The sequence below is a fragment of the Medicago sativa genome, chromosome 3, assembly GCF_051527215.1.
Source record: "Medicago sativa cultivar Bolivia chromosome 3, Bolivia_mono, whole genome shotgun sequence".
In the NCBI taxonomy this organism is placed as follows: Eukaryota; Viridiplantae; Streptophyta; class Magnoliopsida; order Fabales; family Fabaceae; genus Medicago; species Medicago sativa.
In genome coordinates this window covers 38,110,982-38,127,203 of record NC_140751.1, presented here as the reverse complement: position 1 = coordinate 38,127,203, position 16,222 = coordinate 38,110,982, and the positions used below count along the sequence as shown (strand labels likewise).

The 16,222-nt window shown below is 37.1% G+C and overlaps 1 pseudogene; it reads right to left on the bottom strand.

The window, feature by feature from the left end:
* Positions 1-1,391: 1,391 nt before the first annotated feature.
* LOC146937496 (uncharacterized) overlaps positions 1,392-16,222 on the bottom strand; it is a 31,588-nt pseudogene continuing 16,757 nt past the window's right edge.

Here is a 16,222-nt window from a genome sequence, read left to right as displayed (position 1 = left end):
GTCCTGAACAACGGACCGCTTGGGTTTACCTTTTTATATTATTTCAAGCCGCCAGTCCTAAACAACGGACCACTTGAGTTTACTTTTTATCTTGTTTCAAGCTGTCAGTCCTAAACAACGGACCGCTTCAGTTTTACCTTTCATCATGGTTCAAACGGTCAGTTCCAACCAATGAACAGTTTGAAATCACGTTTTGTTTTCTCACAAGTGTCATCCCAAGTACATCTGGTCAAAGGATGTCTCATCCATCTTTTGCCTTCATACGGCTACCATAAGGGTAGTAGGTAATCTATGCCATTTGTCTTCATACGACTATCTTACGGATAGTAGACAATGTCTTTTTTTCATCTTACCTTTATACAGCTACCATACGGGTAGTAGGTAATCTATGTCATTTGTCTTCATACGACTATCTTACGGATAGTAGACAATGTCTTTTTTCATCTTACCTTCATACGGCTATCATATAGGTGGTAGGTAATCCATTCATTTGTCTTCATACGACTATCTTACAGATAGTATCTTCCCTTCATAAGGCTATCATACAGATAGTAGGTAATCCATGTCATTTGTCTTCATACGACTATCTTACAGATAATATACAATGTCTTTTTTCATCTTACCTTCATACGGATAGTAGGTAATCCATGTCATTTGTCTTTGTACGGCTATCTTACAGATAGCAGAAAATGTCTTTTTTCATCTTACCTTCATACGGCTATCATACGGTAATAGGTAATACATTTTATGTGTCCTCATACAGCTATCAATTTCGATAGGAGGTAAAACCTATCAGACTCTTGTCTTCATACATCTATCATACAGATAGTAGACAATCATTTTCCCCAGTGAAACTATATTACCCTAGTGGAGTCGGATCCCTTTTCTTCAACGAATTTGGGCACCCCGTTGTTGTTTCTCTATCCAGTCAAATCATCTTTATCGTCCTGCATTCATAATTACATCATGAGCATTCGTAACATGTTAGGTCAAAATTGGTGTACTTTTGTATTTAAGTCTCTTCGGCCCATCGAATCAAAGATTTCATCTTCAAATCTCCGGACGAAGAAACTTAAATAGAGGCATCTGTCATACCCCAATTTCTGACCTAAGACCTTACATTCATATGTCATTTGACCCTGATCAGTCTCTGACTTTTCAGTGAAAAATTCGGCAGAGAGGTATTTTAAAATACCTCATATTTGGTTCCGAGTTGGGCCCTCTTCTCTCTTTATTTTTATTCTTTTATTTTAATTTCCATCTTTTATTTAAGTTTCTTTACTAACTTTAATTTTGGTTTTTTTTAATCTTTACTCTTTCATTATTTTATTTTTATCTTTTTTTTTAGTTTTGGTTGTTAGTCTTTATCTCTTTTTCTGTTTTTATTAGTATTATTTTTTTTCTGTCCATATCCAAATTTGTCCAAGTCCAAATTCCTCCCAATCAAGAAAACAGCATGTCCCGCGTTCATCAGTTCCAATCCCCTCATCTGCAGCAAACTCAGGAACAGAAACGAGTTCCCCCTTCCCCAATTCAAGCATATTTCCAGCACAACCCTTGACACTATAAAAGAGCCTGCAAACCACAATTAAAAGGGGGGCCAAAAATTCATCACGCACAGTAACACAGAAAACCCAATTAACCTGCAATTCACATCAAAAACCAATTCACCAAGAACCAAATCGTCTTTTTTTTTTCAAACCAACGTTACATCATCATCACAAACATCAACACGTGAACAACAACAACAAACATACACTAATCCGCATCAAACCCCAATACAAGATCCAAATTGAAACTGTACTAATTCACCAACATCGGAACCGCCGTCAATCAGCACCAACAGACACAATTCAAAATCATCACAACACCAGTCAATCACGCAACTAAATGGATTCAAGTTTTCAAAAACGCATCAATCAAGTCGAAATCCAATCCCAACACAACCGAATCCGCAGCAAAAAAATAATAAAGGTAGGATTTCTTTCATTTTAGATTTAGGTCTGTATGAGTATGATTTGAAAAAACTAGGTTTAAAATTATGTAGAGAAAAAAAGGAATTGAGAAACACGAAAAGAATTTAAAAAAGGAAGAAGCTTTTTTGCAGTTTCCGGCGCCGGGAACCTCTTCCGGTCGCCGGAAAACTCATACGTGAATGAAGAACATAGGAAAAGATGGGAGAGAGAAGAGAGAACGAAGGGGAAATATGATAGAAAGAGAGAGAAAGCATTTGTTGGAATGAAGGCAAAATTTTGTCTCACCCCCTTTATACTACTAGGTCGACCCGACCCTCTTGGTGAACCGACCCGGTTCAGTTCCCTTAAGCCCAATTCCTTTTTTTGTTATTTTGCACACCCCCCATAGCACTGCTGCACCCCCCTCCTGCATCCATTTTTTTTTACTTTTTATTCTTTCATGCATTTGTCATTTTAATTACGTTTTATCTTACTGCATCTTATATTATTTAATTTGTCTTTTGCATTTACATTTCATTGTTAAGCATTCTTTTTAAAATTATTAGATTGTATTTAGACTTTAATGTAATTCATTCATGCATTTTTTATCATTTTTTTCACTCTAAGTTATTTTTCGTCGTTCACTTTATAGCATGGATTTTAGAATGTAAACTAGGATTTAATGTAAATAATTTATTTTCCTTGTCATTCATTCTCCACAAACCTTAGAATGTATATTAGGCTTAATGTAAATCATGCATGTGTGCGTGTGTGGGTGTATGCCTTTTATTTTCTCTCTAGTCTAGGTTAAAGGATATTGTGGTGATCCAACGTCACCACAAAATACCTACGCTTTATTTTTTTTTCTGCTCCATTAGTTTCAATTCTTTTTTAATTATCATTCAAAAACAACAAAAACATGCAAATAATACAAAACCACAAAAATATTTTCATAAACAAACCTTGATTCTAAATCAAGTGATCGTCTTTTTATTTTCTTAAATCAAACATTAATCAATTTAATTTTATCATGAGTCCATTTTCTTTAATATTAAAAAACACAAACAAATACTCATTTGCCACTTTGGCTTCTTTCGTTTTAAAACCTTTTCAAAACCAATAAAAAAACACAAAACCAATCAAACGTCAATTTCTACCCCAAACTACGAGGTTTTGATCCCTCACGGGTACGTAGGCAGAGGACACTCGTCCTTCCAAATTATAAAAAGTGTAAATAAAAACACTTTATTTTTCTTTTAAGCATCACTCTAATTTCTTTTTAAGCAAGCAAGTTATAGCACATAAATTAAATAAAATCAAGAGGTTCCCGTAGGATACTACGGACATAAATGGTGCTAATACCTTCCCTTTGTGTAACTAACCCCCGAACCCTAAATCTTTTCAATATGGGGTGGTTTGAACTTTTTCCCCTTTTCCTAAAAAAAAAAAATTAAATGTTCAGTCGTGAAATAATTAGTGAGTCAAAAGTTAATCAAATAGCCTTGACCTTCGAAAAATGACGCAACATGCTGCAACCGTCGAGGTTGTAACGGGCATGGTTGATGATATATGAGCAGAAATCGTTGCCCCCACTGTTTCATCATCATTTGAGCCATTAGATGGCGTCGGTTGTGGACTTTGTTGTGGAATTACAATTAATGATGTATTTTCCATCGACGCCCTTGTTGGGCTTGATGGTGGATCATTACTGCGAGTAGAACGTACCATTTCTGGAAGTTTCTTTCTATTCCTCAAGAACATAAACAAGAAAAATCACAAGTTTGGAAAAAAAAACAGAACAAATTTTCAAATAAAATTTAAACAAAAGCACAAACTGTCCCACTGGGCATGCCAATTTGTTTACCCTAGATTTTGGTAAACTACTGAACTGATTTAAAACAAAGGCGAGTGAGATCAAACAACAAATCTCAAGGCATTTCGTGCTTGATTGTTTTCAAGAAAACCGTGACTGTTCTTGTTACTAATAGCAAACTATGAATATAACTGTCGAAATCCAGACACAGGGTAAGACCTGTCGAGATTATCTTCAAGGGATCGATGTGAAAGCTTAAAATAAAAGATTAAACGAAAAAAAGAGTCTAAAAAGTTAAACTAGAATTGCATTAAAATGAAAGTAAAGTGGTGCACAAATTCATTAATTAGGACTTGTCTGCTCGTTTCTCCTTATTCGAGCGGATTGTTTGAGCGTAAGTTTTCAGTATGATTGAATTGTGACCCGTTTTCCAAAGAGGAAAATGCTATTTATACTAAATAGCTTCCTACAGACACGTTCGAGACGTAGCTGCCAATAACTACTACAGACTTATTTGAATTTCAAATAATGTCTCTTCGACGAGAAACTGCTACTTAGATCCTCTCTTAGACACCGATCTTCCTTCGACATCTTCTTCACTCTGTCAAACAATCCTCTCGATTTGCATATCTTCTGGACTTCGCTTCGACAGTTGAACTTGAGAGTTGAACTCAATTCATTCTCTTCGAAATCTAGGTCAAACTTCATTGACCACATTTACTATAGCGTGTTGAAAATACAGGCTAACAATATGCCAAACTTTGTGTCTCCTTTGTCGGAATTGGTGTTATAGTCTGAACTTCCTAGGGGTTGCAAAAATCCTAAGTTCACCAAATTTGCAGGTGATACCAGTGAGTCCACTGTGTTGGAACAAAATGTGTTTAACATTACCCTTTGAGTTTTGATGATAACAAGGTATTAATAAATGTCAATTGGATATGCTAATATTTGTTCAAGTGGACCATAAACAAAAATTAAATGTCTTTATATATCAAGCATAGGTTATGAAAGAACAAATTAGAGCAATGGAATCTACAAAAGGGGAGCTTGTGTTACAAGATAGATTTGGAAGAAGATAACATCTAAAGACAATTGAAAACAACTCCTCAGAAGCTGTTACCAGAAGCTGACGTTATCAGAAGCACTTCATTAGAAGATGTTCATCAGAAGCTGAAATACTGGAAGCTTCAGAGTTTGTTAAAAGTTATTATTTTCAAGCATGTGATTGCAGAAGGAATAGAAGCCTGGAGGACCGGCTAATTGAGAGGAATTTGAAGGCATTGGATGCTCATTCACTTAAGAGCGCAAAAAAGGACAATAGTACAATTGTACAACCATTACTCCACTACTTCACTCTTCATGTCGGCAATAGTACAACATAACAACTATATCAACGCTGGTGTTTCTCTATTCTTGGAAGGGATATGAAATTGTTCATTTATAGGACAATAACCAAATAAAGCAACAGATCATTGGTGATTTGATCAAGCTTCAATAACGACTCTTTTTGATGTGTTGGCAATCTACAACGTTCCTCTCACACCTCTATATAAATGAGTGAAGACTTGAAGATTTCTAAGAGACTCGCACAATTTTACAAGAGCCAAACCTATGCTGAAATTGTTTCACATCAAAGTTCACTCAGAATTTCTTAACAACTTTCATATCTTAGAAATTTTAGAGTCTTAAGAGTTTGTATCTTTTTGTATTGTGAATACCACTGATTGTATATCAGGTGTTCAACCTCAAACAATTTTCTTTGTAATTTTGTTTGAATAGAAGTCAATTGCAGTTGTGCTTGAGCTTAGGAAGTCTCTAGCAGTTGTGCTTGAGTTAGTTTGAAGTCTCTTGCTATTGAGCTTGAGCAGTTGTAATCAAATATTGATTTTAGTGAACTCTCTTTGGAAGTGCAAGGAGGAGTGGACTACTTCCGGATTGTGGAAGTAACCGCTATAAATTGCTTTGTGTCATTCTTCTTTCTCTCTCTATTTATTTATCCGCTGCAACTAGACTCTGAACACTACTTCAAAAGCTGAACTCTATCAGGTTCTGAACAGTGATTTCAGTTTCAGAAGAAGAAAAAGAAAACATAATTCAACCCCTTCTTCTTGTGTTTTTCTCACCTTCAATTGGTATCTAGAGCCTTGGTCTGTTGTCTTAACACTTAACAGTATAACATATTAATATCTGAGAAAAAAATGTTTGGTGATACTACCACTGCTGGAAACAATAATGTTGTTCCTTATGATTATGGTACCTCTGAGGATAAGAAATCTGACTCCAGCAAAGCTCCAAGATTTAATGGAAATCCTGAAGAATTTTCCTGGTGGAAAACTAATATGTACAGTCACATCATGGGATTAGATGAAAAACTGTGGGATATTCTTGAAGATGGTGTTGGTGACTTAGTCCTTGATGAAGAAGGAGCTGCTATTGATAGAAAGAAACATACTCCTGCTCAGAAGAAGATTTACAAGAAACATCATAATATTAGAGGAATACTTGTTGCTTCTATATATCACACAACCTATATGAAGATGAGTGACAAACCTACTGCAAAGGCAATGTTTGCTTCACTTTGTGCAAACTTTGAAGGTACTAAGAAGGTCAAAGAAGCAAAGGCTACCATGCTTGTTCATCAGTGTGAGTTGTTCAAGATGAAAAGGATGATGAATGTGTTATACCCTAATTTTGGACCTAAAAATACTTGCTCAAAATGTTTTTCCATCTCTGATAGGTGTCTATTACTATTGAGTGATTGCCAATTTGATATTGTTTACCCTGATATTTTACTATGTTTTAGCTGCATGGTTTACTGTCTTTGTTTTAAAAAAATTTCAATTATGACTTTGTCTATATTTTCTTGCATTTAATGCCATCCAAAAGGTTTTTCTTGCATATCAAGTTGTCCCTGATCAATTGCATGTTTCTCTGCATTTTATTTCAATGTTATTTGCAAAAATTCATAAAAAGGGAATTTTAGTCATTTCCTGTGTTCAAACTCATTTTAGTCCCTGAAAATTGTCTCTGAGTCCTTTCAATTTGTTGTATAAGTTTTGTTTCAATTCCATGTTAAAATCCATTTCAAAAATTGCATCTTAGTCATTTAGAGTCAGTTTAGTCCCTAGGGGCATTTTGGTCATTTCACATGAAATTTTGACAGAGAGAGGTTACTTTGAAGTACCTCATTTGTGTAGTTGGTTCATTTTAGTCCTTTTTGTGTTTTTTATTGGTTTCACTTTACGTTGTTTTCAATTTACATTTTTTTTACCCAATTTCATTTTTAATTGCATTTTAGTCCTTAAAGTCTTATTATTTGCATTTTAGTCCTTTTTTCATTTCAGTCCACTGAGTCTCTAAAATTTGCATTTTTAGTCCTTTAACAGTTTTGCATTTTAGTCCTCAAATGTTTGTAATTTTGTTTTAAGTCCTTTTTCTATTATTGTACTTTGGTCCTTCAATTTTCAATAATTGCAGAAAGGTCCCTGAGTCCCAAAACAGTCCAAGGCCGAGTTAGTTACAGTCCAGTACAGGTGTCACAAATTCATTGGGTCTCAAGCACACATGGCAGCCTATATAAAGGCCAACTCATCAATCCACAGTGACAGATTCCATTCACAACGTGCCAGATCACACAAACACAATTCCCAATTCTCTCTCTTCTCCTCAGAATCAAAATCATAACCGTTTTCCAGATTCATCAAAGAAAACTAAGAACATTCATCAAACCCTAAATTTCCAAAACAAGAAATTGAAGCAAAATTAAGCAAATTCATTGCAGTTCTCAGAGATTCGAAGGTGAATCTTCATCATCGAACCAAAACAACTGCAATTCAAGCACAAATTCAACGAACTTGTACGATCATAGTTAGAGAGAGTGAGAAGAAGAAGAATCGAAGCAAGTTTTGGACCAGTGAAGAAGAAGAAGAGAAGAACACCGATTTATTTTCGGTTCAAACTTACCAGAAAGCTCACGTGGATCTTTTGTTCAAATCTCCAATCAAAACCAGGTAACTTCACAAAAAACTTCTTCGTTTTCATTGCAAAAGCTCATCGAAGGTTTACAAACACAAATAAACGGTGAATCGAAGCAGATTAACAAGTTCTAAGACTTGTTCTTTCGAAGAACTCTGAAAAGATTGAAAAGATTTGAAAACCGAACCCTAAAATGTAGATCTACGAAGATTCACCATTTATTTTGTAAAACAAAGTTCATATTCGTAATCAGCATGAAAAGTAGAGTAAGTTAGGGTTTAGATCCATGTAGATCGGAGTTGTTAAGGTCTCGCCGGAATCTGGAATTCACGGCGGTGACGATGAAGATTCCGATGAATCTTCATCTTCTCCAGCCGTTTCATTCCAGAAACCGGCGGTAGACGATGATCGGAGAAGAAGAGAGGTTGCAGAGCTTCTCTCACTAGGAGAGAAGTTAGAGAGAGAAAGAAGAGGGGAAAATGAAGAAAACGTTGGAGTAAGGCTTATATAAGCCTCTAGGTTGTGTTTCCACCGTTAGATCTAGGGTTAGGGGGAACTGGATCAATCCAACGCTCCTGATGCGTTTGGATAGTCCAGATCCATCCTGGATCCTGGGCCTGGGTTTCTGTTGAACTGGACTTCGTTTTCTTGCTATGTTTGTGCTATTCCCACACTGCTTCTTGATATTTGCACCTCTGTTTCATCAAAAACCTTTTAAAAAAATTCCTAATAAATGTTCTAATCATTTTCTTGATATTTTTTGATGAATCTTGATGTGTTTACATGTTAATCTTGATATAAATACATGAAAATAATTTTTCCTTTGATGATTCAATTTCTTTTTCATTTTCTTGTTAAAAATCTTATTAAAAATTTCTAAAAGACCTTATGAACTCTTTTGCAACTATTTTTGACACTTGAAACTTGTTTCTTAGGATATTTTGACACGTTAAAAATGGATAAAAAAAAAAATAATGTGTTGTGTTTTGCTTTATTTCTTGAATTTTATGTTAAAAACTTGTGAAAATGTGCATAATTTTGATTCCAATTTTTGGTGTATGTTTGTGATTATGATGTGTGAATTGGTGATGGATTTGTCACTGTTTGGATGTGTTTCTTGCTGTATGTGAATATGTGTGATTAGTTACTTGTTTTACAAGGTAAACTAATGATTGTTTGAGAAAATAAAATGTTAAATATATCTAGAGATGAATCACAGTTTTGTAACTTGAGCATGAACCTCTAATTCTCACATTTTGGCTGCATTGAAACTCATTTTAAAATTGTCATAATGGGGAAATTGTGAGTCATGTGCATTTTGAAGTATTGTGATTAATTTCTAGTATGTTTTAACACTTTATCTTTGTGTTTTTGCCTTTGTTTATTATTTTCTTGCCTTATTACTTTCTTCATTATATTTGGTGCTACTAACCCCTTTCATTTCATGTTTCATACATTCCATAAGCATACTTCATTCTTTAGCTTTAGTTTTATTTCTTGCACCTTAATTTCTCATGCCAAGACTTAGCATGTAAAAACTTAGGGACTTTTGTACTTTACCTTATGCTTTTAATTCCTTGCAAGACCATAGAATGTAAAATAGGGCATATGTAAAGGACAATGGACTTTAATAATGTACACCGACACAAGCACCGACACATGCACACACATCGCATGGATACTTTAGATGTATGCTTAGGGAATGTATGCTTTAGATGTATGCTTAGGAATCATGATACTTAGAAAAATTCTCTTTTCCAAAAAACATGAACAACTTCACTCAAATAATTTTCCAAAGAAACCTTGGGATCAAAATCCCATTGAATTTTCCCTTTGTTTTCTTAAATAAAAACCTTAATGAACTTTAATCATACTTAGACTTCTTTTTGCAAAATAACTAATTCCATCTCACATTTTCCAAATCTTATGCCCTTGAGGCCTCTCTCTCTTATTCTTCAAAATTCCATTTTCAAAATTAAAATCAACCAACAAAAACAAAAACATTTTGTGGAAGAGAACTACATGGATTTTGATCCCTTAAAAGGGTATGTAGGCAAGAAGTCAAAACTTCTCCAATTCCAATAAAACAAAAAATTCAAACACATTTCTCTCCCTCCAATTCTTAACCTAGCAAACCCTTAGGTGTAAATAACACTTTCAAATAGCATTTAAAAATAAAGCGCGCGCGTAGAAAGTAAAGACGGTTCCTATAGGATACTATAGTCGTTATGGGTGCCTAACACCTTCCCGTAGCAAAAACAACTCTTGGACCTCGATTCTCAAGGGTTTTACTTATTTTTACCCTTCCCAAGAAAAAATGAGATATCAACGATTAAAAAAGTTCAAACTTAATCAATGTTTGACACCCGAAAAACCAAGATAAAACAGCGGGCGACTCCGCTGGGGGCGCATTCGAGAGTTACGCCTAGTCCTTATTTTCACGCTTGCGCTTTGTTTTTACTTGCTCCTTTTTTTACTTGCTTTCTTATGTGAATAAATGTTTAAATTCTTGCAAACGTGTGGGGGTGAGAATATTAAAGCCCTGCACCCGGGCTGAGTGAACTTAGGAATTAGGGGGGATATAATCGACAATTCATTCCGAAGGTTGCCTCGTGTATTGGATTATGCGATCAATCCCACATAACTGAGGCATTTTGGGGGTGATGTTGTCGGCGCGTGTTGTCGCGTTTAGGCACTTTGCTTCCAATTGTTCTATGACGCTATGAACCGTAGATAACCGAACCCATCCATGGCCATTTTCTAGGATGTAGTGCGGAGGCTAAACCGAGTGTTGTCTCGTGTTTTAGTCGTCACGCGATACTACGCTCAAGTTAGACCTTCTTACGCATAATCATGGAGCGAGTGTTTGTCTCGTGGCACCATGATATACGTCGGAGAGGTTGCGACTTGGGAACTTTTTAGAACCCGGTTACTATTATCCAAAGCCCTAGATTCACCGGACAACGTGTCCACCCATGACTCCTTGACTTTGAATTTCAACCCACCATGTTTTTTCCGTACTTGAATGTGATCATGCATACATGCATACATGCATAAACTTTTTTCCATGCATTAATCGAAGGGCTTAGACAAATTGAATTTGTAAACATTGTAGGAATGGGGAAGACTAAGTCCTACAAGTTCAAGGAGGTGGATTTGGCTAGTTTGAGAGATTTGGCACTCAAGATCAAGGATCCAACCGGTTTCCGACGTCGTTACGGGGATTTACTTGCTTTTCTCTGGACTAATGTGGATGAGAAGCTTGTACACACTCTAGTGCAGTTTTATGATCAGGACTATCGGTGCTTCACTTTTCCTGACTTTCAGTTGGTTCCCACACTCGAGGCTTATTCTTGCTTGATGGATCTATCTATTGCTAAGGGGGTACCTTTCACGGGTCTTGAGCATCCCCCTACTCCTTTGGTTATTGCCCGTGATCTCTATCTCAAGACCTCCGATGTTTCCAAGAATCTTGTCACTAAGGCTCACATCCGGGGATTCACTTCGGAGTATCTACTTGAGAAAGCCAATCTCAAAACCACTTGTCAGGACACTCTTGAGGCTATTCTTGCGTTACTCATCTATGGGCTTATTCTCTTTCCGAATCTTGATGACTTCGTGGATATGAATGCTATTATGATCTTCCGATCCAAGAATCCGGTTCCTACTTTGCTGGCTGACACATACCATGCTATTCACGATCGATCTGGCAAGGGTCGTGGATACATTCTTTGCTGTGTACCTCTCCTCTATAGGTGGTTTATTTCGCACCTTCCGAAGTCCTTCCATGATAATCCAGAGAATTGGACTATTTCACAGCGGATCATGGCTCTCACCCCTAATGAAGTGGTTTGGCTCACTCCCGCTGCTAGAGTCAAAGAAGTCATCTTCGGTGGTGGGAAGTTTCTTAATGTACCTCTTCTTGGTACCCGAGGTGGAATCAACTATAACCCGGAGCTCGCCTTGCGACAATTTGGTCTCCCGATGAAAGAGAAGCCCATCTATCTTGCTACATCTCCTTATTTCTTCCATTACTCTAATGCTGCCACGGGAATAAGAGAAGATTTCATAGAGGCTTGGTCCAAGATTCGGAGGAATTATGTGAAACATATGGGTGTGAGGTCCGGTGTTGCTCATGAGGCCTATACTCAGTGGGTGATAAATCAGGCCGAGAAGATTGGTATGCCTTACCCCGCCATGAGATATGTGTCTGCATCCACTCCAACCATGCCTTTGCCTTTGCCTACTCAGGAAATGTATCAAGAGCATCTAGCTATGGAGAACCGAGAGAAGCATCAATGGAAGACTAGATACTATGAGGCTGAGAATTTGATCATGACTTTGGATGGGAAAGATGAACAGAAGACTCATGAGGTTTTGACATTGAAGAAGGAGTTGGCTAAAGCTAGGAAAGAAATTGAAGAAAAAGATAAGTTGCTTATGAGGGATTCCAAGAGGGCTAGGGGTGCCCATGACTTCTATGCACGATACTGTAGCTATGAGTCTGAGTCTGAGAATGATCCTTCCACTTCCTACGCTTGAGGATTACTGTTTCCTGTTGTTGTTTCCAGTTGTTATTGTTGTTTTATAGTCTATCTCTTGGCTTAGCCTTTCAAAGAGAATTATCTTGTAAAACCTTGTGATTGTGTCGTCGGGTTATGATGTTTCAGTTGTTTAGTAATGTTTACAAATTTCTAATTTGCCTAAAACCCTTCGATAACACAAAAAAGAGTCTTTTTTGCATAATCATCTACACATTTCATGCATCATTGCATTCATTGGTCGCAAAAAACTTCCCTGTGCTCATTACTTCCTGGTTCTTCTGCCGCAGTCTGAAAGGTGGCTCGTGCACGCAAGGTTCACCAACCAGCTAGAATTCATCAGACAAGATTGTACAAGAGAAGAAACATGGCTAACTTTGAAGAAGAGAATGCTCAGCTCCGTGCCGAATTGGCTGTTATGAAAGAAGACTTGGCTAAGGCTCATGACGCTATGTCTACTCTGATGGCTGCACAAGAACAACCAGCCACATCTGTTCCAGCTTCTACTGAAATGATTCCATCCATCCCATTATCCACTGTGGCTTCTGATGCTCGGTTTGTTATGCCCAATGGCCGCCCTTATGGACTCTCAGCTTTCTATGCTCCTAATACTGCAGCCGGTATTTCTGGTATTGCCCATCAAGGACATATTCCTGCAACAACTTTTTCTTCTACATCTACCTCTATGCCTCAAGTGACTACTGTTGTTACCGATCCTGTCGTGCACACTATTCAACAGGTAATCGATGTGGACACTCCGCGTGGACAGGACCCCATAATGGAGGCTATGAGAGAACAGTTAAGAGAGCTAGCCGGAGAGTTCCGTGAGGTCAAAGCTAGCCGTGGGAACGGTGTTTCTGCTAAGGCTCGTGATCTATGCCTGGTATCCCGATTTGAGGTTCCTAAGAAGTTCAAAGTGCCAGAATTTGACAAATATAATGGATCTTCTTGTCCACATAGCCATGTCATTCGATACGTCCAAAAGATGGCCAACTATGCAGATAATGATGCGTTGATGATCCACTGCTTCCAGGATAGCTTGATGGAAGATGCGGCAGACTGGTACACCGGTTTGAGCAAAGACAATATCCATACTTTTGAAGAACTTGCCGCTGCTTTTGAAAATCATTATGAGTTTAACACCCGCTTGAAGCCGAATAGAGATTATCTTAAGTCTTTGTCTCAGAAGTCAGATGAAACCTTCCGTGAATATGCTCAGAGATGGAGGGGAGCAGCTGCCCGCGTTTCACCTCGGCTCGATGAGGAAGAACTGACACGGACATTCCTGAAAACTTTGAAAAAGGAATATGTTGAAAGAATGATAGTTTCTGCACCAAAAAATTTCTCCGACATGGTTACAATGGGAACTCGTCTAGAAGAGGCTGTCAGAGAAGGTATCATTGTTCTTGAAAAGGGTGAGTCCTCAGCTAGTGCGCCAAAGAAGTATGGTAACGACCACTGTAACGCCCGTCTTAATTATTTAATTAATTCGATGAAGTTTAGAATATATTTATAAATATATGCTTATATGATTTATGATTTAAGTAATTTATATGACTAAGATGTGTGAATTATATGATTCGTGAGGTTGAGTAGTTTATATGATTTATGAATAAATTATGTGGAGTATATGATGTTGTGAAGTTGTTATGTTGGTGTGATTTATTTTATTATTAAATAAATAAGATATGAGAAATAAAATAAAAATATTAGAAGTTGGGCTGTGAGGTGGAAATAGTAAGTTTATAGGTGAGATGAGCAATAAGGGTAAATAAATAAGACAAACATAAGTGGGAGACGTTTTTACGTGAAACGCTTTTGGAAAAGGGAGAAAAAGTCAAAAGAGGAGATCAAGAGGGAGAGAGAGCTGCGATTCTGCTATAATCAGGTAAGGGTGAGACTAATTTTCAATATTATTAAGGTTATAATTCTGTAGAATGATTTAGCATGATTAGGTTGAGTTTTGTGAGAATTGACGAATTAGGGTTTGAGGGAGTTTGAGGATTAATTGATGAAAAGTTGTTAGATTGATGAAGAGACTGTAATTAGACCTTAGTTAATCCCCATAATGATTATCAGAAGTAATTTTGAAGCTAAAACTATGTGATTAGATGAGATGTCGGTGAGTTAAGAATTAGGGTTGTGAGGTTTTGGAAAACGAGTTTTGAGTGGTTTAAACTTGAATTTTTCTATAGAATATGATAGAGCTTAGTGTCAGGAGCGCGTAGGCGAAAACGGCATCGAAAACGGATTAACGGTTGAGTTTTACGGCCGAAAACGTGAAAGGTAGAAAATCTGAAGTTGTCTGTCGAACTATGAACGTGCCACTATGGAAGCCCAACGTGCCACGATTTTTCCAGAATCGAAACCATTTTTAGGCTGTCCAAACGTGCCACGATGGTACCTCAACGTGCCACGATGCAGTGTTGACTTAAACTATATTTGACCCATTTTTATGCCTCTAAAGGGTTCCTAAGATGTACAGTAAGGCCCCAAATCATTAAGCTTAATGAGAGGGATTTAATTAAGGGTTATAGGAGTAGTTCCTTGCCATAGTGTTACCCAACTTGCGAGCAAAGTTACTCGCCACTGCGAGTTAGGCTGTTAGTTGCCCAAAATTGTCCCGATGCGATCCTTTCGCACGTATAGACTTGAGTTGACCTTAGAAGTAAGTAAGAGAGCTGTTTAGGATGCTTTCATAAGCTCCAGAAGTCTGTTCAGGTGACTGAGATTAGAATTGTTGTTGCATGAATGTTATAATGATGCTTTATGATACTTATGATGATGTAATTCATTCATTAGATGATGTTAACGCATTCAAGCGTTATTAAATGATGTATCTTGCTGCTGTTCCCTGCTATTGACTGTTAGTGTCTCGAGGTTGCATGAGTCGGTCTATGTTGTTGGAATTTAAGAAGTTGTCCATGATTATGAGTCGTATGAGTTGTTCACGTTGTTGTCTAAGTTGTTGGAAGTTGAGTTCATTGCATGCTCATTAAAGTTGAAGGCTTTAGGCCCGGCAGCCTTTGTGCTCATTAAAGTTGGGGGCTTTAGGCCCGGCAGCCTTTGTGCTCATTAAAGTTGGGGGCTTTAGGCCCGGCAGCCTTTGTGCTCACACGTTGAAGAGCCTATTATGCTCATTTTGTTGTTGATTGGTACCACATGCATTTGCATATCAAGAAGTTTCATGATGGTCTAAGTTGTTAAGTTGTTGTTGAGTTGATAGAGTTGCATTGTCAAGATGAGTTGTGTTGTTAAGTCGTTGTTGAGTTGGTAAAGTTGCATTGTCAAGATGAGTTGTGTTGTCGAGCTAAGTGTTAAGTTGATTATGATTTGTGATGATATTTAGTAATGGTATTTGATGGTTGTATTTGTTATGAAATGAAAAATATGTTGAGTGTTAATTGTGGATATGTTATTAATGTTTAAGTTGTTAAATGCATTTTATTGGATTATATGCTTAATGTATTGATTATGAAATCTCACCCCTTCTGCGTATATGTTGCCTCGACCGTGGGTAATGTGCAGGTAATAAAGACTAGAGGCGTTCGTGAGTGGACTCCTCACATTGTGTCTAGGTGCTCTGATACGTAACGGGATGGGGACTTGCTTTACTACTATTCCTTACGTGTCCTTATGAACTTTTTATGAATAAATGTTGAACTGAAACTATGAGATTTTGATGAGGCCTGCGTGCCAAGACTTTTAATGTGTTGAACTATTTTCCGCTGCAAGATTGTAGATTTTTTTTTTGATGTTGAATTTTGAGAGATAATTATTATTATCTGTTTTTAAGATTTTTAAGTAGTATGTGACATTCCGTTATGAATTAAATACTCTGATTTAAATGAAATTTTCAAGTTGGGAAAACGGGGTGTTACAATTGGTATCAGAGCAGGTCGGTCCATCCGGCCAAGTAGTAGAGTCATGTTGTGTCG